Source organism: Zootoca vivipara, chromosome 4 (assembly GCF_965207765.1).
Source record: "Zootoca vivipara chromosome 4, rZooViv2.hap1.1, whole genome shotgun sequence".
Lineage (NCBI taxonomy): Eukaryota > Metazoa > Chordata > Lepidosauria > Squamata > Lacertidae > Zootoca > Zootoca vivipara.
In genome coordinates, this window is record NC_142587.1 from 21,886,160 (window position 1) to 21,910,508 (window position 24,349).

At 42.0% G+C, this 24,349-nt stretch overlaps 1 protein-coding gene across 2 annotated transcripts in view; it reads right to left on the reverse strand.

Moving 5' to 3' along the window:
* FGF14 (fibroblast growth factor 14) overlaps window positions 1-24,349 on the reverse strand; it is a 291,424-nt gene that overhangs the window by 129,656 nt on the left and 137,419 nt on the right. Inside the window, exon 2 of one of the 2 annotated variants that reach the window (XM_088667558.1) lies at window positions 2,306-2,345. The exons of the other annotated variant lie outside the window; for it this stretch is intronic. The gene's annotated coding sequence lies outside the window, so the exon portion shown is untranslated. The remainder of the gene's footprint in view (window positions 1-2,305; window positions 2,346-24,349) is intronic. 2 annotated transcript variants of the gene reach the window in all.

Below are 24,349 nucleotides of genomic sequence, written 5' to 3' on the forward strand. Positions count from 1 at the left end.
CTTTGGTTGCTTGAACAGAAATTCTGCTGAGAAATAAAAATAACTGCAATAGCCTTATTTTCGAAGAGGGGTAAACATCTGCAGCTCTGTTTTGAGTCAGTAGGCACTAAACATGGTCAGCTCCTGTGGAAATGACAGGTTTTAAAGGTCAGCCCTTTAAGCACTTATAAACCCTTTGGGTTAAATCATTCCTGTGCACTGATTATCAAAAGTATAAAATTGTTGATAGTTTCATAAAGCGCTCAGCTTCAGTTGCTTTTCATTAAGAGACTCATACATGTGACATTTTAAAATAGAATTTTCATTTCTGTTCAACTTCCAATGTTTTTTTTATAAAAAAAATCAGTCCAAAAGAACCTTAAAGCAGATAATAAAATTGTTTTTGGTTTGTTTGTTTTTTAATTTGCAGAAATGACCACCAGCAAGGACTGTTGGTCTATGGTTTCACTCTTAGCAAATATGTCAAAATTAGTGGGATTCACATTGATATAATTCCACTAAGACTATTATTTTAAAAAAGCAATGTGTTGTTTTTTGCCTCGACTCCTTAGCAAGCATAGTTATATGCATTTTTCAAGACTATACTTCTCTACATAGTAAAATAATTGTGTGTGTGTGTGTGTGTGTGTGTGTGTGTGTGTGTGTGTGTGTGTGTGTTGTAATGCAATAAATGGAGAACAAAATTAATTAACTCAGTCCTTAATTCTACTGGAAAGAAATATGGCTGTAAAGTATTACGCCTTAATTAGCCAACTATAATCAAATGCATTACTTATCCTACAGAATGATTATGTTATTAAAATAAATTTGGGGCAAAGGTTGCCAGGCCTCATGGCATGAATACTTCAGAATACTCAAGGAATGCCTCCAAGGGAGCCAGAAAAACGTTATGTGGAATGATGATTGCAACTAATGAAGTGGCAAATGTGTTAGTACTGGAAAAATGAACTCACACAGTACCTTTAATACATTGTTTTCGGTACGTGGAGCTTTCAATGCAATATGTCAAGGGGGGGGGGGACACCAAAAATTCATCATGGCAGAGGAAACACCAGATATAAAATACATTAACACTACTAGCAAGACCTGGGTGAATTTGCTGTGTCCCAAACAGTTAGAAATAGAAACAATGCCCTTTTATACCCAACGGCCAGATATCAGAAAAACCTGCTACCTCTTCATATTTTATTTTATTTATGACATTTATATACCACCTTTATCTTCCAAGGAGCTCAAGGTTGGGCACACGCTTCTCCTCCTCCCCATTTCATCCTCACAACAACCCTGTGAGGTAGGTTAGGCTAAAAGATGGTGACTAGCCCAAGGTCACCCAGTGAGCTTCATGGCTGAGTGCATATTCAAACCCCAGTTTCCCTGGTCACAGTTCAACACTATCCATTTATTTTGTATTTGTTTTTATAAAGCAGAACCTCAACAAAGCATGCAATTATGGCAGTGGTACTCTTAGATTTCAGAAACGGAGATTTGAACTTAAGCCTCTGGGTCCCTGGCTGACCTTTTTTATGCTTTTTTATGCTTTTTCATGAATTGGGCTGCCTCTTCAGAACCACAAAGTCAAAAGCAAGTAGCAGTGTATGGTTGGATGGCATTTTCCACAAATGCTTCAGTGCTTTACAGTGACCAGGCGATAGGTGGTATCAACGAAGGAAAACAGAAGGCACGTGCCCCCCACCCCCGGCAATAAAAGAGTGAGGTTTTTGCAAATATTCTGTAAACCTATTTAAGGAAATTACAACGTAATATTGCCACTGAAACCAGAGACCCTATCGCTAGGGTTATGTGCACAAATTGTGGGGGGTGGGGGTGGGAATGCTACTCAGTACTTGCTACTTACAGTACAAATTGCAGTGAAAATGTTTCGAAAAAGGAAAAGAGTCACAGTGGATTATAAGTTAGGAACCTATTAAGATTATGCATCTTAAAAGTCTATGGGAAATGTTTTTCATTTATTTATAATATTTGCTATTGGATCGCTGGAGGTCACACACACACATACACACACACACACACACACACACACATCTGGAACAACATAAAATCCACATGGAGCAGTGTCAAATATTGTACAGAAAAATGAAAGTGTAAATGGATTTTTCCTTCCCATTTTGTTTTGGAATTTAGCCCCATTTCAGATGTTATTTGTGATAACATTTCTGTGTATTTAGTTTTATGGAAGTAAAATCATGAATAATGACCGTATTCAACACACGGTTATGAGGCCAAAGAAAAAAAATAAGAGGGATGAAAGAAGAAAAAAAAATCAATAAAATAAAGAATTACATACCACTATTTGTGTTTGCTGTAGTCCTTCTCCTTCTTCCACCCTACAAAACAAGATTCCATATAGCAAGCGTTATAGCTCTACTTACTAGGGAGTGAGCGGCAAAAAAGACTAGCTTATAGGAGGAACAAATATATTTGTAGCAATGCTTCATCCTTCCTTTCCACTCTTGATCACTGAAAAACAAAGCACCTGATTTCTGGTTGCAACAATTGCCAGTATATAATTTTAATTATATGTATAAATAATTATAATTATATGTTGAAAAGTCACGATTAAGAGGAAAAGAGGAAAGAGAAAGAACTACAGCAAATAATTATGACTTTTAGTATTGCATTGGAAGCTAGGAAGTTGCCTTATACCAAGTCAGATCATTGGTCCATGTACCTCAGTATGGCCTACACTGACTTTCAGGTGCCCTCCAGGCCCAGGCCTACCTAGAGATACCAGGGATTGAACCTGGGACCTGTCCTACATGCAAGGCAGATGCCCTACCACAGAGGCGCCAGCTTCTGGGGCCCCAAGAACTTTCACCCCCTGAATATTCTTGGAGTGATGGCCAGCTGCTCAATGTCCAAAAAGCACAGTAGAGGGGAAGGAGGGCTGAAGCAGCCTTCCGCCAATGGCAGTGCCAGGAGGTAGTGAAGGGGCCACCACTGGCGACACGTGACCGCCGCGTATGGCTCAGCCCTGGGTGCACATGATGGCAGGACAGCAACGTCATGTGCACGCCATTGGGGCCTCCCCCCATCATCCTCACGAATTGGCACCTCTGCACTGCGCTTTCTCACTTGTGATCCATTTCTCACATACAAAACAGAAACAAGAAGACTGGCTGCCTTAAAGTAACATCAATATAAAGCTATGGCGGTGCTTTGGGTTACTTGGCTTGGGGGTCACTTATGGACCTGAAGGGCCTTTCTCTCTGGCCATTTTGACTCGCCACAGGCTACACTCCCTCCTTTGTCCCACACCCTCTCTCCTCAGGTGATGACAACCCTCGGCAGCCCTGCTTCACAACTTATCTGAGTGTTTTGGCCTGCCTGGAATTTGTCGTTGAACTCTAATAATGCCTTTTGCATGTCTCTATGGAGGAAAGGGAGGGAAAGGTGAGCGAGTGAAACCAGCCTACTGTACCAGGTAAGATTTTCTTTTCTGCAAACGGAGAGGCAGGGGAAAAAAAACTTAAATGGGAGCTGTTTCGTTTCTTTTTTGCTTTGCACAATGTAGGCCTAGTGGGCCCCATCTGGATAGGGACAAAAGTTAAAGACTCATCCTAATCCCACATTAGGGTCCCAATCCTGACAGGGAGGCACCTACTAGGAATTTGTGGGTGGGAGAGTGAAGTCCTGCATTTAGAGCTTCCTCAACCTCGGCCCTCCAGATTTTGAGACTACAGTTCCCATCATCCCTGACCTGCTAGCTAGGGATCCTGCTAGCTAGGGATCATGGGAGTTGCAGGCCAAAAACATCAGGAGGGCTGAGGTTGAGGAAGCCTGGTTTAGCGACACAGCTATGTAGCCAATATTAGCATGTAGAAAGGGCACTGAGGGGCTGTTGGCTCTTGTGGACTCCATCTCTGAGGTCAGAGAATGAGGTTCACTGCTAAAGGCCCCCTCATGGTGATGACAAGAAGCTGCATCACCAACACTCTCCCACTGCTGAAAACAAATGGGAGGGAGAAAGTTTTAAGTCTGCTGGAGAGGAAAGAGACATCTGCCACTCTCTGTGTAGGACAGGGGTGCCGACTTGCCCCACACATTGAGGGGGTGTGGTCATATAATGCTGCCCAGTGGGGGCCAGGCGAGGGCAGGACATGCAGAGGATGATCTCCGCGCTTGCCTGCAGCCCCTGCCTGGCTCCTGGGCTGCCAGGTAGAGGCCAGGGTGCATGGAGGGCCCCCGGCAGTGGGGGAGTGGCCCCCTCAGTATTGGGGGAGCTGAAGCCCCCTCTACCCGGCACCACTGGTGTAGGATGTGATTCCAGTAGGAAGTAGTAGTTCCTCTGCTACAGGCTCTTCCTCCCACCCGCCTCCCTAGGACTGTTCTGACAATGACCTTATTAAGAGCTTAAAATGTTGTCCTCTTGAGTTTAATGTCTACCTCATAGATGAAGTCTTTAGAAGCCATTGTGGAGTTAAGTGCTGACAGCCAGTGTGGCCTGTGGGATCAAATGAAATCACTCTTACTTTTGGGGTGGTAGCTTCCCTCCAGCACCAGCCTGGTAGATAGATAAGTGGGAAAGCAAAGGCACAAATCGGAAGCGACAGAATTGGCAGTAGAGCAAAGAACCCTGACAGTGAGAAGAAATTGGTTCTTAGGAGCAATACTTTTTGTCTCCTCCTTTGCAATTAGGGTTAAAACGCTTGCTGAATGGAATGCTGCTTTGTGACAAAGGAAAAGATACAGGATTTACAGCACAATCCTGTAAAGGCTTACTCAAAAGCGGGACTGAGCACAGTGGGGCTCCTTCCCTAGAAGGTGTTTTTAGGATTGCATTTGGGCTCTGCCAAATGACCATGCTAGCTGAGTTTGATGGAAGTCACGAGTTTAGCCATGTCTGGAGGGCTACAAGTTCCTCACTCCTGGCCTGGCACTAATGAAATTAGGAAAATTAATTTATTATTATTATTATTATTATTATTATTATTATTATTATTATTATTAAAAAACCACAAACAGTCACAGGATCAAGGAAGCAGAATTTGGCCCAAACAATAGGTGGGGAGAAGCGAGTGTGATAGTTCTGAGACCACCTAAAATGTTGCATATAGAGCACTTCAGGCAGGCTGGAAACCAGAGAGATGCAAATCTTCTTGCTCTCACAATGACAGCTTCCTCCTCTCCAAGAAATGATGAGCCTGCACTGGGACTTCCTAAGCTAGTCATTTCTGGCCTCTCCTTTCCCTCCATTCTTTCCACTGCTTCCCAGCACCAACCATTACTGAGCATGCAAACCTTGGCCTCCTCTTCACTTCCCAGAACTTTTCAGCACTAGTTCTGAGCTGCTGCTGTCCTCCACCTGTTCATCCCTTCCCAGTCCCCATTTCAGATGCCGTTCACACCTGGGCTTATGGTAAAGTGCTCATCAAGAACAAACCATCACCACGACTCATGGATAGTGAGGATAAAATGGGAGTCAACAAGATGAAGGAGGAACTTCAAGCTCCTCTCTAGAAGCTCAAACGTTTCCACGGTCCTGGACAGCCGTAATATGGCTTATTGTATCATGAGCACCATACCATTGCCTCCCTTTAAGGAATCAGTCTTTTATTCATTGCATTTTTGTGATGATGTTCTATTTGGTTTTTAAAAATTCTGCCCCACAACTTTATATATGATTGTATTAAGCTATTTTCCCTTCTTTTACTTACTTCCTCAGGTAGCTTGCTGTTTTCCCCCCTTCCCTCTAATTGTCCTTACTTTTGTCTTGCTTTATAATTGTGAGCCTGGGGACAAGGACTTTTGTTGTTTTGTTTTGGTACAGGACCCAATACATATTGTTTTTTCTAAATGAAAGTTTATGAGGATGATGAGGATTCAAAAAATGATTCTGTATTGTATTATCAGCCTTCTGAGCATTGCATTCTCCACTCTTGTCTTCTCTTCAAATGCACTACAGTGACCTGGGTACAGGTGAATTCTGTCGCATCCCAAGTGATAAAGCATCAGCCACAGACAAATAGGAAGACAAAGATAGCGTTGACTCTATTGCCATTTCACAATTTCAGCTATTTCTATGTAACTCTCCCAATATATAATGATGGAAACACATTGGAAATTGCAACACAGATACCGTAACAATGAAAGAAAGGCTGTTAAGATTTAAAAGTTTTTCAACACAATCTACTGAGAAGCAAGTTCAATTGACTTATGATTTACTCTCAGGTAAGTCCTTAGAGGATTGCTGTGTTAGGCTCCATTCCATTATGCTATTATGTCCTATGTGCAATCCCAAATCAATTTATCTGGTATGCAACTATAAAAACTTACTGGGTGTAAGTTATGGATTTCCCCAGGCAATAAGGAGTGCGTAGTCAACCAGAAATTCCCTGAATCTGTAGGTGTTAGATCCAGACTACACATCAACTGAAGCAGAGTCCATTACACAAGCAGCATGCAGATAGAAATGCTAACCGAGGCATTTTATTGATTAGCATGAAAATGGAAAGTATTTCCCACACCATGTTTGACACAGCAAGAGTGTACAATGACAAGGTTAAAGCAAAGTTGAAGAGGATGTGTTCCACAGCTGGAAGACCAGCTTCACGGCTTGGACAGTTCAAGTATAGCAGGGTGCACCAGTCCTTTTTTAATATCCTCAACATCACACCAAATATTATTATTCATTGATGCTAAACACACTAACTTGATTGACCAAACAGTTTCTCCTCTCCTAATAAATTCAACACATTCCCGACAATGACAGTTCTTTATCATGCACCTTTGCCCCAATTCTTAGCCAGACATTCAGAATTTTTGTCATATCAGCTGACCCGAAGTCCCTAGCAAAATCATTGAGGTTTTCTCTTTTTAACATAGGTGTGGCCTTTGGTCATCTCTGGTAACTTCAGTCACAGGGAATGTTTACTGCTCTCTGCCTTTTACTGTAAGATGTCAAGGCCTAACTCATGTCAAGAAGCTTTAACCTCTTGTCTCACTATTGGACAATGCTCAGCAACCAAAAGATTATGGGAAACAGACCCAAGTACCAAAATTGAAAAGGCTGACTGGAACAACTTAATGGGAAAAAAAACCTTTTAAGATCAGTGTCAACCTGCATAATAGAGAATTCTTTTAAGTTACTTTATAGCTGGCATTTAACACCTTTAAGATTTAGCTGCATGGGCAAAACATATTCAATGAATATTCCGTATGTGGTGCTCATGTGAACTTGTGGAGCCATTCTGGGAAAGATAATTTGTGGAAACAAGCAATATTACAAATCAGCATGTACAATGTAGTCCAAGTTTGGGTTTATTAATATTACTGGAAGAAGATCCACACAATTTAGTTTATAAGGAATTTGTCACTTTTCTCCTGGTGGTGGCATGACTAGTCATAGCACAGAACTGCAAAGGACTTGACACCTACACATCAAATGATGGCGACAGAACAAATGGGCTAGTGCTTTATCTGAAAAACTGACAAAAAAGGTACGTGACTTGAACAACACATCTGATGTGGATGACTTTATCAAAATATGATACCTACCCCTTTATAAAATATTTGAATGAATATATTGACACCCACCAAATACGCCCACCAGCTAACAGCAAAACTTGGCATATTGGTAGTTTGTTCTGAGTGGAACTGGGAGAACTTAGTTCTGTTCATAGTTTGTTGAAGAAGCAATAAAAATATTTATACAAATAAAGAAGCCTGGAACTATATGTTGTATCTATCTGCATGGTACTTCAAAGGTCATTTTTAATGCTATAACAGTATAATTTTATACATAAGAATTACAGAAAAATGAGTAGTTGAACTATGGAAGCCACGCTGAAAGCAACCTCTGTTGTGCTATAAATGAATCAATTAACATTGTTAATACATGCTCACTTATATTTTAACGCCTTGTTTTGACTTTTATTGACAATAAAATCGTCACAAAATTTCAAGCAGCTTGCTGAGTAAATAGTGAGATGTTCAAAAAAATTACACAACTCTCATTAACTGCTATTTGCACATTGTGCCATCTGTGTGTCTCAGAGGAGGAAGAGGAGGAAGCTACCATCTTTGCTTTGACTTAATTTTGCTTGGCACCTGAGAAACAGCAGATAGATGATGCCAAACATAAGGTTATGCATTATGTCGCAGGTGTTAAATATGATAAATCTCTTAACCACATTGAACTAATTGTAGGAGTGCTAGTGCACTGAGTAGCATATACTGGCATCCCATATGAGGTGTATGCGAGACAGGCTCATCCATGGCACCAAGATGGCCTTGCTAGCTATGCTACACTCATTGGCGTGCACCAGGTTATGCATTTGCTGCTACCATATAAACATATCTGACCATTAACTTCATTAACTGCAATCAGTGCTTGAATTATAGGGAGACCAGAGGGAGTCTGGACCCTTTAAATACTGTGGTTAGTCTTGGTGCAATAGAAAGGAGAATTCCCTGGAAGCCAAGATTCAAGTTTTGGGCAAGTATTCTTTGGTGAGAGGAGCCAAGCAGAGATAAAAAATAAAACAAATTATACAGCAAAGTAAAGCATGGAAGTACATATAGGCTATTAGATCTCTAAAATATGCCCATGTGAGTTCTAAAACTTCCCTCTTCCCCCCAGAAAAGACCACATGTTTAGTAAGTTAAAAATTGGTTTACTTACAAATGCTTCAAAGGTCAAGTTAATAAGTTATTCCATGCATCAGTCAGAAAAGTTGCACAGTCAATAAACTTAGTTGTTACAAAGTGGTGAAAGTTCCTATAGGAACTAAATAGCAGCTTGTGAGAGCCATGTGGCTGGAAGGAGAAGCTCAGAGATACTCTCACACCAAAGTCTACATGTAGACTTGAAGAACAAAGGCTTGATTACTTATTACCTCCCAAGGTGAGCTAAGCCTGGCAGGACAGCATACTCTATGGTTTTAACCCCTTCATGCATTTAGTCCAGCATGTTGGTTATATGAAGCTGGTTTCCCATAGTTAGAAGGTTCCAGAAGGGCCATAATTTAACTAATATGATGGTCATGCCATGTGCAAAAGAGGACATGGCTTCTGCAGCTTTAATAGTTGTGTAGAAGAGAAAATTCAGCAGGTGTAGCCTCATCCTCCTTTTCATCTGGCCATCATATTTCCCCTACAGTTCATGCACTGGCTGTAATCCTGAGCTTAAAAGAAATCACTGACTTTTCATTGATGAGTTGTTATAGCCACAGTTGCTAACACCCACACATTTGCAACTCATGTTATAAGGAGCAACAATAGCATGAGGCATAAAATAAAGACATGCCAAATTGCTGAGGTTGCTATAGTAAACAGCAAGCTTACAATGAATATTCATGTGCACAATTATCTCTGTTAATTCCCTCCTACCTCAAACTTCTAAAATCAGCACATTTTGATAAACTGTATTTGAGTACCGCAGTGTGCGCTCACCAAACATCTGCCAGAGGACCTGATAAAGAAAACAGGATTTTACACCTTAAAGGAGTAATATAGTAGGTTGCTAATAAATCAGGGAGATATATTATGGCTTCGCTTTCACCATGTAGTGTCCTTTGTTTCCTGCTTCACTGGCAATCACCGACAGCCCCCTAAAATGGGCAACTTGAGTTGAGTCAAAGGACTGCTGACTCCCCTAGGGAAATAACACCATGAAATAATCCAAGGACTACCACTTTGCAAGCTCCTTTTAATTCATTGTGGACAGTCTGTGCCAACTACTATGGGAGCCAATTGGCACCCATACCTTTAATATGGGTGTCAATAGCTTTATGATTCCACTCCCATGGCCTTGGCCTTGATCCCAAGGTCCAAAAGAGTTTCTTACACTCTGTGGAGCATAGAGAGAACATGGACCTGGCATGGTTGCAGATTCACATGTGCTTGGACATCATATGATTACTCACACATGGTTCTTTGCAGCAGAATCATATGATTACTCATGCCAGGTTATTTGCAACAAACTCTGTTTGAAAACACGGTAAATCAGAACAATGAGAGGTGATGTTTGAGTTCCTTGACCTGTGATGGCTCCTTCACGCATTTAAGCCACCACCTGCCAACCCACACTTATTTTGCAAACAAGAAGCAAAGAAGAGCAGCGATCTCTTGCCTGGACCACTTCCTAGATATTTGCTTATTTATTCTGTTTCTTAAACTGCATGTCATCCCATTGGGATTCCAAGGTAGTTTACAAAAAAGAAGATGATGACAACGACACGTATAATATAGACAATTAAATTTAAACTTTAAAAGATCTAGCTGCACAACAAAACGTTACAATACAATCTCAGCAGCACACTAGTTTATGGACTACTTCCTAAAAGGCTTGAGGGGGGGGGGAGCTGTATTGTCAGTGTGTTTTTTAAAATATAAGTTCCTAAGCAGAATTTCTTTGTTCTGGTACAAACATGGAACAGACAAACTACCCACTGCTCCCAATCCCTTGCCTACAGCAGGGAAAATGCAATGTGAATTTTCTAGATATCATTCATGGAAGCATGTGTGCTTATAACGACTCTCCACTCTTTGCATACTCTTCATGAGGCCTTATCTGATAAAGAAACTGTCGTCATCTTATTACAAACAGAGTGAGAAATGATATTCCTGGAGACATTTTGTGAGCTAAATTCATCTCATTAGTTGAGCAAAATTAAGAATTAAGCTGCAGGCTTTCTGGCATGTGGCCGTAAAGCCAATCAAAACAGGAGCTGAAAATCTTTGCCATTTTCATCCCATTATAATTTTCTGTCTGGTAATGCAGAGCATTAACATTTTACAGTGCTTGGACAATTTAATATTCATGGCTGGGTACCATTTTCAATTAAATATGCTGTATTGTTTTGCCTTTTTACAGCTCTTTAATTTTTGCAAGCACTAGAACTTTTTGGGGAGTTGATAGAATTTACATTTCCTCTTTACAGCTATTTTTAATGCTCCTGCTATTTCTATTTCTATTTCTATTTCTCTCTCTCTCTCTCTCTCTCTCTCTCTCTCTCTCTCTCTCTCTCCCTCCCTCCCTCCCTCCCTCCCTCCCTAAACTCACAATTCCCGGGAACTATACAAAGACAGAGCCATTTTAGTGTTGCTGATTCAAAGCTCTAAAATGTTAGATGTACAAGTCAGAATCTAACAAGTATTAAACCCAATTTCCATAAAAGCAGTATAGCTTTGAAACCAGTTTCATACTCATTTTTGATCCTTTGAGGGTAGACAGTATTACTATCGAAGGTAAACCAAAGGATGGAATTGAAGCAAGAATGATGACGTCAACAACTACAACAACAAGAATAATGTAAGGGAAGATGGAAATGTGGGAGAGTCCAAAAGCTGAAAGGGATAAAAGAAAGTTATCTGGTCCCAACATATTGGAGCTCTTTTCCTCCTCAAGGCATTTCTATGAATCCCCTGTAACCATGGCAACCCAACTTTAACGCAGGCTTCTGTCACTTAAAATGCATGCAGAAGAGACAGATCCACAGCACTAAGACAGATGTGACTAGTTTCTGCCAGGCCATTCAGATGTCTCTCTCTGTGTGCCATGATGACGGCGATATCTTCCTTAAATGCAAAAAATCAACTAAATTCCACCAAACTGCTTTAATCAGGAATATGAACTGCAAGTACAATTCCTGCTAAAACCAGCTTTGATGCAGCAAAGACTCCACACCACTGCCAGACATACATAAATCTTTTACCATCTTGCTCTGCGCTGTCTCATGGAATGTTCCCACACCAGCGCCAGCAGTCCCCAGGGAGGTGTGACATTGGTGTGGTACATTGCACATAATGGGGCAGAGTGTTCTGACCTGAATAGATCAGGTAGCTGCGAGGTCAAGGCAGCAAGACAGGCGGCTGCTGTAGCAGTACCACAGATAGCTCAGAGCAAGCAGCTTGCTCTGACGAGTAAAGAGTGAACGGTGAATGGAAGCCTTGAGTCTCTTTCTTCAGTTCACTCCAGTTCCATCACCTTGGACCCAAATCTGTAGGTCTTTCAGGCCCAATCTAAGATGATTGCTTCTTCACATTTCTGTAGCCTCCTGATATAGTGTGCTACCTGACCCACCGGGCAGGTATAATACTGCAGGAGGCACTGGATCAGGCATCCCCAAACTGCGGCCCTCCAGATGTTTTGGCCCACAACTCCCATGATCCCTAGCAAACAGGACCAGTGGTCAGAGAAGATGGGAATTGTAGTCCAAAACATCTGGAGGGCCGAAGTTTGCAGATGCCTGCACTAGATTCCTCTGTCATGTCAGGTTTCAGAGCAGCATCTGTGAAGGTCCAAGTCTAGACTCTGTAGGTGCTGTCTCAAGAGCCTGGTTGAAAGCAGTAGCTCCTTCTCCAACTCAAGGCCAGGGCCATTATACAGAGCAATGTTATCTAACCTGGCAATGCCACAGAGGCCTGCTTTATAAAACCTGCTTCTCATGGAAAGCACACTACTGAAGGGATGTATAAATTGGATCTATTCCCCTAAGATTAGATGCACTTTCAAGGTTTACTTGATTTTGAACTAATTCAGACATGGTCTTCTTTATGAGGAAATATTATATTAGTATGCTACCCAGTGGCGCAGTTAGGTAATTTTAGACTCTGTGTTTTATGCCTCTTGAAATAGCAGTGTGCAATCACTTCTAAATATGGTAATCCCACCCTACTGAGCTCTCATAGAATCACAGGTTGTAGAGTTGGAAGGGATCCTGAGTCATCTAGTCCAACCCCCTGCAATGCAGGCATCTCAACTAGTACAAGACAGATGACCATCCAACCCCTGCTTAAAAACCTGCAAGGAAGGGTGAGCCTACCACCTCTCCTGCTCATTCTGCTGAATGGACACCCCCACACACACCCCAAATCCTGCACTGATGACACCATGGACATTCCTGCAAGGGTGAGGCATCTGACACATGCAGAGAGAAGGTGAAGAGGTTGAAAAGGGCAGCAAAGATTCTCGGGGGATTCTGCACACCCCCACACTGACAATGAGTTTGCGTAAAATAAAATGGTCATGCATATTTGCTGGGCAAAATATGGGATTTCTTTGGGAAAATATGGGATTACTTTGGGATTTCAAAGTAAGACTAGCACAATTTCACACCAGGGTTCCGTGAATCGCTAATGCACAAAATTACACTCACGGCCGATGGCACTGACAGTAATAAGGAGGAAGCAAATTTGGTGTGTGGAGATCACTACATGCCATGTTTACGCTGTCATGGGTGGAAGCACATGACAGGAATGATTCTCATCTGTTATATCCTCCAATTCTCTTGGCTCTCAAAATGAAGAGGAAATTGAGGCAAATGACAGTCAAACCCTAATTTAGACAACAAAATGATACCAAGCCCTAATTTAGACAACCTCTCAATGCTGTCAAAACCAATTTGTGAGTCCAAGCAGACAGAGGGAAGGCTAAAACAAAAAGGTAGACTAGACAGACAGGCAGAGAGTCCCAAGATAAACCACTAGGTGAGACAAAAAGTTCAAGGCAAGTATAATATGCCAGATTGGGTCCTGGGTGTTGAAAGGTTGAAATATATTGATTTCCATGATATTTTCACATGAAAGAAAAGCAAGAGACTTCAGTCTCTCAAGCAGCTAGTGACTCTCTTCCTACTCAATCTACTGCTTCCCCTTTTAAATCTATAACAATAGAACCACCCATATAAATTCATGTAAACAGTCTGGGGAGTTGTGTACAAGATGTGTTCAAAGTTGGATTTCTTTGTGCAACTGAAGAGTACAATGACCATTCTTACATTAAAAAAAAAATAAAGTGACATTTAGTATAAATATGCAAAATTACTAGGGAATGCAGTAATACACTAGTGTGTGCCCTTCAAAACTGCTCTAATAAAACTGAATTTTAAAAAAAAGAATTATGATGAAGATCACTGTGTATTATTCGTCCTCTGTCCACTTTAATAAAATAGTATCTGTCAAAAAATTCTTTGAGGAGGGACAAGCAGTTGAGTATAAATAGCAGAGCAAAGATGCTTTTGTGAAAATTAACACAAGTGTAAGCACCCCTACTGAGAAATGTTGCAGTACACACACACACACAGCGCCATAAAATAGAAAGCATGAGCCATTGCACACTGTTAAGCTACCCTCCCTTGTGCTCAGCCAAGCAAGATATTGTACAGAAGCCTGAGGCTGGTCAATTATCCATTCACAGGAATTGCAACACTGTTCTTGGTGCAACGTCTGTCTCATGTTTAGAGTAATTTTTGTTTCCTCCGGAGAGCAATGATCCACAAATGTATCATACAGTATCATTTGGCAACTCCTTCTTGAGACATACAGCATGTGGAAAGGCTAAGAAGAGGCAGGGATGAAACCATAATATTCTTAGTTGTAGGCAAGGACTCTGTGGCATAGCTTGGCATGCTTTCCTCAATTCCATTATCGTCTTTCTACTTCAGATCCCATTTCTCTGGCATGAGAAATTGATGATTAATCACCTTCTTTCAGGAACATTGGAGTCCTTGGACACCACAGATCAGAACAGTAATTATTTCCACCAGTGGTGGGGTGGTAAATTTTGAAGTGCGGGAACTCATGATGGCCCCCATGACCTTTGTCCCAAGGAGAGTCCCAAAATGAAGGCAGTTGCATTAATACATTATGTTTGTATGTGTATGCGTATCTGTATATGTTTGTGTATACAGTATGTATATACAGAGCAATAATAATGTACAGTATAGCACATGGATGAGGAACCTCCTCTCCTATTTGGTCCTTGAGACATGTCCCAGGCTGCACACACTAGGCTGCACCTCTAACCAGTCCTTCTTTGCATCCTCAAGTGTTTTTGCCAGGCTAGACTGAGTCTTTAAGCTGACAATGCTTCTTACTTGCTTGGATGGATAGAGGATGGAGGAGTTTGCGAGTGTGTGCAGAAACCAGCATACTGTTCAAAATTTGCATTCCCTGGCTCTGTACCCCCATTGACATGTGGCACCAAGAAGGTTGCCCAGACAGGAATGTGGCAATTGTGCTGAACCTGGCACAGCATAATGCCAAATTTATTAGGATACGCTTAGGAGTAAATGTCCATGAGCTCAGTCCCGTTTACTCCACACTCTATAGGTTAAAACCTGCAGAACATACTGAGCTTTAAGAAAAGGCACGTAGCCAGATAAAACACAGCATTTAGATTTCACTGAGATATGCAAAATATCTTCCTTAAAATTTTACCAGTCAAACTACTAGCCTGAGGTAGGAGCACCATCTAAGAAAAGGAAAGAAGTATCCAGCCTCTGCTTGGTTATTTTCCTCATGCTCTGGCTTCCTCTAGGCTTATCTATCAAAACAATCTCTAAAGTCTCGTTATCATCTCCTACACTTGCCAAAGCAAAGAGGCTCCATCTTTGCATTCTAGCAATGATGTCATTGCTCCTGCTTTGTTTTTTTTGGGGGGGGGGAGATTCCTAGACCTGCACTCTCTTGCACATCTCTTCCATTGTTCTTCAGATTTTTGCCACAGCAGGAGAATATATCTTAATTTTATACTGAAAATACATGCTAATTTTCTGTATAATTGGTGTTTATGGCATTAGCAACACTGGGCTAGAACAGCCTCCTCTCATTTAAATAATGAATAAATGAAAACGTCAGCAATAGATTTCATGGTATAGAAATAGCCCTGCTATGTATTGCATTGTAAGTTTGTATTCATATCAATAAGCAATTATATCCCCCCCCATCTCAGTATTTTTTTGTATTGGTTTTTCATTGATCTTAACCAATATCCCCATACCAAACAGCCTGTGCTTGATAGCTTGTATTCAACTACTTGTATACCCACTTACGGAATTTCTGTCATTGCTTGGGGGTACACAAATCTCTTCCGCAAGCAGATCTCTAGATGTGATTATTATAATGGGGCAAAATGTGCGACATCAAGCAGGCATCTGAAATAGGCGCAGAGTAGGTGGTGGCTTCTAAAGATAGCAACCGCGAAGCATACATTTGCAGAATAAGCAGTTCATTCATTGCATTTCTCATTCAAATATTTAGACAAATGCAAGGCTTGCCACAATTTGTCTGATTAAGCTGTTGAGGAATAGACACGTATAAGAAATGAGATGTTGATGTTTCTACCTTGCACTACAGGAGTGAGCTTTGCTTGCCCTCCCGCATAGCTTGTAAAGCCTTAAATGTGTACTGGGCATAAATACCCCCACTCACAGGAGTGATTGCAGGTTTAGGCCCCAGATCACACTGAAGGTGGATGTAAGTCAAGTGAGGGAGGGTGCACACCCCACTCTAAAGAGGGCAGAAATGTGGGGCAGAACATAGCCCTGGGAAACTCAGCCCCACTACTGAGATGTGGGCTGGCACCAATGACTACATACAGAACCTTCTTTAATAAACGCCAGGTTGTTTCACAGAATAATGACACAAAAATTAAGAACTATGACAAGCATGTCTGCCCTCACTGGCAAAGCATCAATAATCTACTAGCTGAATCTGATGGCGCTCTCTTGCTTGCTTTGCTGGTATTTAAGTGTGGTTACATAGCTATGCGATATTTGGACAAGAGTGTGTGCTAGGATGTTTTCTCTGCTCTAAAAGCGTAGCTGACCCAAGACATTAGGGTGCCTGAGGCAGAAAATCCAAATGTAGAATATCAAACAACAACAACAACAACAACAACAACAACAATCGCAATAATAATAGAATAAATAATATATTTGCTACCTTTTCTAGTACTCAAATTCTGCTTTCTGATACATTGCAGCATGCTTGCAAATAAATGCCATAATTTGAAGGCACCATCAAACTTCTTTTTTGCAAAAGAAAAAGAATTTTTAACAATATCATGTTAAAAACAAACAAGCATGTATGAACAATGTGAGGGTAGGCTCCTGTGGGTTTGATCATGTTTAACCATGATAAAAATGTTTTTGTCCTTTCCCTTCCTTGCACACTAGGCAGGGATAAGTTTCAGAGTTACTGGAGAGCTACTCTACCAACAATTTTGCACTAACAACTATGAAATGAAAATGATCATGTTCTGGAAAGCTACCAAATGGCACCCTATATATTGTTTGATGCATTTACTTTGTCACCATTATCTATTGCTCACACACCGTAATAGCCTTGCCCAAACAATATTTTGCTTGATGTAAGCAAACTAAAAACACCTGCCATAGCCGGCCAAATGAAAAGCATGGGGAATCGATAAAAATGGAATCTCGCTTCTGGAACAGCATTTTAAACAGCACCAGGAGCAACACATAGCAATCCTAGACAAATTTGCAAGGACACAAGTCCCACTGAGACTTCTTTCTCCTTAAACATGCTTGGGATTTCATGCTGTGGATCACATCCCCCATCATCTCCAACCATTCACCAGTTCTGTCTTGGGCTGATGGAAGTTGGAGTCCAACAATGCATGGAGAGTCACAGGTTCTCCGTGTAACTGCAGCTACCTCACACAGCTGCTTTAGCTGTTCCTTTTATTAATTCAGATATTGCTACATTGGGAATCAGCTTTTCCATATCAGTGTTTAGCAAACACTGTACTTGGTTTTTAAAATTTGAGTGAGGTGATTAATTACAATATTTTTATGCCACCAAGAAGCACATGGTGCAGTGCGGTACAGTGCGGCTGACCTCCTCTGGGATGGAGAGGGCAGACGGGAGGGACAAGGTGGTGGTGAGGTCAGCATGGTGCAAACACACCAGCAGAGTAAATCCAGTGCTCTTACTGGCATGTGTCCCAGCCCCATCTGAGTCCCGTTGCTGAGCAAGCAGGGGCTAGGAGTCTCTAAGGCAGTGTTTCCCAACCAGTGTGCCTCCAGATGTTTTGGGACTACAACTCCCATCATTCCTGACCACTGGTCTTGCTAGCTAGGGATGATTTGAGTTGTAGTCCCAAAACATCTGGAGGCACACTGGTTGGGAAACACTGCTCTAAGGAACACTTGCCTGAAAGCAGAATCTACGTATGAAGTCTGAGAGTCCAGAGGTCAAAGGATGCAGATGATCACAGAGCCAAGGCTCAAGATGGAGAACAGGAAGCAGCAAGGCAGGGCTTGGAACCACAGGTGTTGTTTCCAGTATCCGACTGCTGCTGAGAGCTCTGTTTAAGAAGGCCAGAGCCAGCTGGTTCTCATCAGTACCAACTGGCTCTCATTAGTGCATTCTCCTCTGGCAGCTGATCAGCTGCAGGTGGAATCACTCTGCCTTTCCCCCTTTCAGGCTGCTATTCAGCAGGCAAAGCAGACTCCTGACCCATGACAGCATGTCTGCACTGCACCAGCCTTTACTCCTTTCAACCATGGTATGCAGCGGAGATTTGGCAAGAGGGAAGTCAGGTGAACGACACAGCCCCACTGTGCAATCTGCTACTGGGCAAACCCCTCCTAAGGCACCTTTCATACATGTGTAAAGCTAAAACATCTCATTCCAATAAAATTAAAACACCGTGAAACATTTCACAGACCGGTACACTCATAGGAAACTAATCCAAGCAATTAAGAAGAAAACAATTTTAAACCAGCAGCAATACAAACCATTAAACAATCAAAAACTCATTAAATACACAAATTTAAAATGCAATAATAATTATACAATGCAATTTACTGAAACAATTTCCAGATATGTGCGCATGCTAACAGATATTATACCACAATTCATATTCATGTATGCATTATCATCTCAAATTAAGCATATTCAAGGTTGCCTGTACACTTAGTCCAGCGCTGGGGGTGGGGGGAAATATCTAAATCTAAACATGTATTATAGTGCTATTTGTGTTTACTCTGAAGTTGATCCTTATTTTCAGTTGTCTTCCTTCATAGTAAAAGTTAAAGCAAATGATGCCCTAGCACTGATGATCTCAAAGCTTTATAGCTGACATAGGTTTCTGTCTCCAATATTTGCTGCCATTAATAAGCATGATGCCAATTCAGGTTCTTGTTCTCAGTGAGGTTCACTCACGGATCCAAATCTAGATGATCATCCAAAATTGAGATGATTGTCTGAATCATAGCCATTGTCTAGGTCATGAAGAGCAGAAACCAAACAAGAATAACCAGGTACCTCATAACATTAAAGTGTTTTTTTAAAAAGAAATTTGTAAATGTAACTGGCTGCAGGCAAAATTAAATCACTCTTATTATACAGACTTCAGATGGATAGAGCTTCCAAAGAGCCGAGCTAATGTTTCTATTCCTAGTGTTGAAAAGGGAATGCAGTCATTCCCAACACGATTCTGCAAAGCTCATCTCCCCGTCCCCCTGTCGTCCTTTCTACCTGTTTCCTGAAGGGATGAAAACTCATCACCTTGCACATTGCACTCTGAAGCTGAGCCAGGATCAAATCAGGTCTCCTCCTTTCCTTTTATGTGTTGTGACTGCCTGTCCAACCTGTTTATTTTAAGCAATGTTTATGACACTACAGGCTAGGCAGCTACAGTTTGTTCTCAGTATGCCCCCATTTTTTTTGAGTCTCACCCGCCACGGCTCACTCAAGAGTCATGCACTCTCTGTTTAAGGGAACAGTATGCAACTCAATCAATAGCAGAATTTTGGCCTTGCAGAGAGGAATACAGATGCACACAGCAGAGTCTCTGCATCATCAGGCCTGCTGCTTCCATTTGGAAGAAACTCATCACATCTAACTGTCACCAGTGTTGGCTGCCAAATAAGCATGGATTGTGGACTCCTCCACCAGTCTCCCAGCAGCTGCAACTGCCTGGGCTAAGCCATGGTTTGCATAACATTGCATCTGAGCCTGACTTTGTGGTTTGTTTCATTCTAGTCAATTCATGAGCTCTAGTCGAACCAAGGTTTCTTCCTGATTTATCTGGGGGATTGTCTGGGGGAGACAAACCACACACCCAAGTTTGGATGTAATCCTAAACCAAACCATGCCTTAGCTCCGAGCAGTGCAGCCGTAGGAGGACTGGAGCGGGAGTTTAATAGCTGCTGTCTTCTTTGCTCTGGGAACCTATGTGCTTGCCCTTTACTCTTGGAACGTGCATGTTTGGCCTTAACCTGTATGTTTGGCTATATAACCATTAGAGGACATGTAAAGGGAAGCTTTCTGATGTTAAATGCCTTAATATGTTTTTATGTGTATTGGAAGCCTGCTCAGAGTGGCTGGGGCAACCCAGTCAGATGGGTGGGGTACAAGCAAACAAACAAACAAACAAACATTAACAACTTTACATGCAAAATGGGTGGAACACTGTAGCTGCCATTGGCCCTGCAGAGAAATCCAGATCCTGTTATCAGAGACTCGGTGTAACAAAATACTGGCATTGGTTCCACACCTCTCAGCCTCCTGCACAGTTCCCTTGCATGCTACAGTTGGACTTAAGGGTTAGGGAGCAATGGCTAGGGCGATCAGGATGCCCAAATAATTGGGTACTTTAAAATGTGAGCCAGCTTGAGCCAATAGGAAAAATAGAGGCTTGAATCGATTTTTTTTTTAGGGGGAGGGAGAGAGCACAGAAACAATACAGAATTACTTCTCAACATTAATTCTGGCACTTTCATAAATGCCAGATTTTAAGCAGTGCATAGCAGTAAAGTCAGGCACCTTGCATAAAAAGACTGAGCATGTGATAACAACCAGGTACCTCATCATATGAAATAGCTAATTTTTTAAAAGTAGACTTTGTAAATATAACAGGCCACAGGCAAAACTAAATTACCCTTGTTTTGCAGAGTATGTAGGAAAATTGTAAGCTCCAGATGGCAAGCATGCTAACCTTCTGAATCATTTAGACCAAAGGACTTGATAGCCACCACTGCTAAGATGCACCTAGTTCATATGACTAGCATGTTTTGAAGTTTACTATATATATATGGGGTCGTTAAAGGAGCTGCCATACATAAATAAGGAAGCCCCCATGAAGTGCCTTAGGAAGCATACATTGTTTTTTTTTAAAATATATTTTTATTAATTTTCCAATTAAAACCAATTATATCACATTCATTATTTCAAATTATACACATATATATATCAATCAAACCGAATGTTATGCCAAATCATCTAGAAATTTTTTTTTTGGGTTCCCATGCTTCAAGAAATTGGGGATTCCTCGCAACCGTCCACTGCCGTCTTTTTTCTAAAGTTCAAATCGTCTCTCCAAATTCATAATAATCCAGATCTTCCCCTTACAGTCACATAGATGTTTTCCACTTTCAACCGATTGTTTCCCAGCTGCTGAGATAAATAGCAAACAAGGTTTCACAGATGTTCTTTCTCCTGTGTGGGTTAATCAGTCCAGCCTCCCCATAAATCTTCTTAGTCTGGAGCTCCCTGTTGCGTCGAAGCAGCGCCATCTTAAAAAGCTCAAATCACTTTCGTTTTCTCTCATAGCCATGTAGATTAACGATCTTTATAAAATTTACAGCTTTTCCAGGCAGAAGACCCAAACATCAAACCATAAACTCTTGGTAAATTAATGGATCTCCTTGCCCTATAGCTGAACTTAGCTTCAGGTCGCTGCTCCAATTCAAAGTGCGTCACAGCTCATAAATCCTCCGAACGCGTCCAGGCACTCCTTCCGTCCAACTAGAGGGGGGCTTTTCTCATCGGCAACTCCACATCTTTAAAAAATATGCTCAGTAACAACAGTTTATAAAGTTCAACTCACACAGTCTTTTGCTTCTCTTTCACTCCAAACAAGCCAGGACATCGCGTCTGGGAAGGTACGAAGTAACTCATATGAAGAAAAATAAAAAAAAACTCACTTCCCTTATCGCTCCGTCCCCATCAATCCTTCTTCCAGATGAAATACAGCCTTTGACTCCTCTCCCTCAGCAGCATAAATTTCTCAGCAGTAAACAGCGCTTCTTCCCCTCCTTCTGAAGTATGTCCATAGATTTAAGCCTAATTATCTTCTTTAACCATGGAAATCCCCGCCATGCAGATTAGCGTCCGGGAGTCCTGGCCCTCGTAAGTGCTTTTCAGCCCAAGCTCCCCCCACTCCATAAACAGTCGGAGTGGGTCTGGGGGCATCGCGGGCCAGCGGCCCCTCTCCGTAACCCCCGGAGAGGGTAGGGGGTTGCCATTTACTCCCCTAGCAACCGCCAAATTCCTTACGAAGGTCAGAGGGATGGAAAACAGGTCCGCCATTCCTGCCGGCGGAAACCGGAACCCAGGAAGCATACATTGAAAGAGCAAGTTCAGTTTGTTCCAGTTTGCTTCTGTTCAGCACGAATGCATTCTCTATTAGCCATAACAACATACAAGCACAAAATCTCTACAACGCAATTTATGATGGGATGATGAGCAAATTCAGCATGAGATTTTGCTAAAGACAGAACGAACAGAGCCACTTTGCAAGCTATCTTGATGTTACTGTCAGATTTGTTTTGGTTTGTTTAAATACTTTTTTTTTGAAAAGCATTAAAAGATGCATAAGAACCGCCAGCTATATCAGGCCAGTGGACCAGCTGGTCCAGCAACCATTTCTCACAGTTGTCAAACAGATGCCCACAGGGAGCCCCAACACAACAGCACTCTTCCCTCCTGCAGTTTGCATTAGCTGGTATTCTGCCTCCACCAATGGAAGTAAGGAATAGTCCCAGAGTTAGCAGTCACTGGCAACCTTATCTTCCATGTTCTCAGTTCTTTAATACACCCAGAACTGATTTTTTCCTTTCACAGTCTCTGATGGTAGGTAGCTCATGAAGGAAAGCATCACAATCCCAGGAATGGAAGTGCAGCTTTCATTTTTATTCTTATCATCTGTTTCCAAAATATAAGAGGACATGTTCCTGCCCCGAAAAGCTTACAATTTGACATACGGGTGACAAGAAAAGAAAGGGAGTGAAGTGGAGTCAGAAGCAAACCAGGGGGAGATTATGCAATCATTCCAGTTAGATATACTGAAGTTTTTGTGGCAGTTCTATGCACACTTACTGAAGTACCACCCCGGGCACCACATGTAAGCATTCAGTACCACCTGATATACTGTCTCCTTGGCAGTGCCCCATGCTGCCCATACAGCAGCCTCGTGGAGAATAGGAGGCGCTGCTGGCCTCCTCCCACCCCTAGGGAGGAAACGGCAGGGGCTGCCCTCTGGGATCTCCTGGGCTCACCGTGATTCAGAGCTGGCCCCCTGCCTCCAACCCTGTGACAGCCTTAGATTCCCACTTCAACCATCAGGCAAGATTTGATTCCCCCCACCCTTTCGCCAATATAGATCTTTATTCCCTCCCTTGTTCCTGGTGTAGATCTTCGCTCACACCTTCATTCCTGGCAGGGGGAGGCCCACAATTTTGTGGTTTACCTCAGGTGTCAAAATGTATTGGGCCGGCCCTGTCTCCACACCAGATAATAGCTGCGGCTACACTTTGACCTTCAAAGTATTCAGAACAGGTCATTAATTCCTGCATTGATCCAGTTCTCCAGAATTTCAGAATGGCCTCAGGTTTCTCCACTGTGTGGAGACAAGTAAAAGGGCAATATGATGGAGTTGTCTGCAATTTATATTTGGATGTCTGAACACCTGAGCGCTTGATACAGATATCAACCCCTCTGTCCAGCGACTAATTTTTAGACACACTTGGGAGATCCAGGAACAGTTACCATGACACCAATGCCATTTCCTCAGGACTCTGCTAGGAAACTTGGAGCATGACTGAGCATGAAAAATTGTTTAATTTCTAACCCTGGTCTGTGACACTGACATTAACCCAATATGCAGTGACAATATATCCCATAGCTAATGCAATGAGACATGGCACTGAAAATTAAATGGAATCAAATATGTATTGGGGGGGACCATTCCACTGAGCTCAATTTGTTCTAATGGTTCTGGGCACCAAAATTTTAAAAAAATGGTCTGGGGAGAAAACAAAATCAGACTGGTCGCTCTGTAAACATTTTCATTATAACAGCAGGGTTTACATAATTGTACTATTGTACCATTATATCATAATCAGATCAGCCACAAATTAATGTTCTAGAAGATTATATTTCTAAACCTCTTACTACAGATGAAAGCAGCATCATTTTCATTATCACATACTGAAAAAAGGTAGTACTGTGTGTTCTTTTCCTCCATGGCTAACTTAAGGGTTTTCCTTGGAGTACTGTTTTTCCAGATAAATCCTGCAAGTCACTCACATGTGTATGCATGCATAAACTTTTAGGCCAGAACAAGGGCCAAGGACAAAGTAATGAGATTCCACACATGCAAAAGACTCCTGGAACTGTTGCTTTTTAAAAAACAACAATAAGGTTTCCCAGGGCCGTCTTAAATGCCCCTGGGCCATGGAGCGACGGATCCCTCCGCGCTCCCGCGCCCCGTTTCCCAGCGCGGCTGCCACAGGCGCTGCTGCGCGGCGGGCGGGCAGGCACAGCGTGGTTGCCATGGGTGCAGCTGTGCGTCGAA